At 28.9% G+C, this 1,222-nt stretch overlaps 1 long non-coding RNA gene across 1 annotated transcript in view; it reads left to right on the forward strand.

Annotated features, from left to right (window-relative positions):
- The first annotated feature begins 638 nt into the window (after positions 1–638).
- Positions 639–1,222, forward strand: part of LOC118748743 — a 2,960-nt gene continuing 2,376 nt past the window's right edge. Inside the window, exon 1 of the long non-coding RNA XR_004994086.1 lies at positions 639–918. This is a non-coding gene — a long non-coding RNA (uncharacterized LOC118748743). The remainder of the gene's footprint in view (positions 919–1,222) is intronic.

Here is a 1,222-nt window from a genome sequence, read left to right on the forward strand (position 1 = left end):
TATTTCAAGACGAATATTATTTACGTCTTCTTACAATAATTATATGGTCTTTTTATTTTTTTTCGTCTCTGGACGTTTATTTTAAGACGCATATTATTTACGTCTTCTTACAATAATTATATGGGCTTTTTATTTTTTTTCGTCTCTCTGGACGTTTATTTCAAGACGAATATTATTTACGTCTTCTTATAATAATTATATGGACTTTTTTTTCGTCTCTCGGGACGTTTATTTCAAGACGAATATTATTTACGTCTTCTCATAATAGTTATATGGACTTTTTTATTTTTTTCGTCTCTCGGGACGTTTATTTAAAGACGAATATTGTTTACGTCTTCTCATTTTAATTAGTTGGCCTTTTTTTTCGTCTCTCGGGGCGTTTATTTCAAGACGAATATTATTTACGTCTTCTTATAATAATTATATGGGCTTTTTATTTTTTTTCGACTCTCTGGACGTTTATTTCAAGACGAATATTATTTACGTCTTCTTATAATAATTATATGGGCTTTTTATTTTTTTTTCGTCTCTCGGGACGTTTATTTCAAGACGAGTATTATTTACGTCTTCTCATAATAATCGTATGGGACTTTTATTGAATTAAAACTTCTTTATTGAGTTCGGAGATTGAGGACTGTTAACTTATCTATTTTCAAGTAATTCTATGGAATTTTATGTAGTTAAATGAAATAAATAAATAAACTATAGCTGAACCCAGATACGGTAACGGCCCTTAAAGCGTTAAATATATTTATTTATATATATATATATATTAAAGGGCTTTCCTTTTACGTGGTTTTGGTTCTTTGAAAAGGGTTGCCAGATGTTAAAAAATCAAATGCAAATAATAGAGTTCGGAGATGTATACGTAAAAGATTTAACCCACCGTCACATCTGCACCGAGAATTGAAGAGATTGGTATGTAGAAGTGCAATACGGTTTTATTTTTCAAAAAAGGTTTGCCACATAACAGAAATTAAATTCAAAATATTAAAATTATTTAAAAAGTTATATGAGTTATAACATATGAGTATCAATCCAAATAGTTATGATTATTTTATTTTTTAACTATATATAAGAGGGTTGCCACCTGTTTAAAAAGTGAAACTCAAATAATTGATGGGAAACTTCTTAATCGAGTTTGGAAATATGTACTTGCGTTAAAAATATCACGCCACTGGCGACGGGGAAAGGCAAAGTTTAAATCTTCGAACTAAAGATT

The sequence above is a fragment of the Rhagoletis pomonella genome, unplaced genomic scaffold (assembly GCF_013731165.1).
Source record: "Rhagoletis pomonella isolate Grant_MI unplaced genomic scaffold, Rhpom_1.0 Rhpom_scaffold_00001, whole genome shotgun sequence".
Lineage (NCBI taxonomy): Eukaryota > Metazoa > Arthropoda > Insecta > Diptera > Tephritidae > Rhagoletis > Rhagoletis pomonella.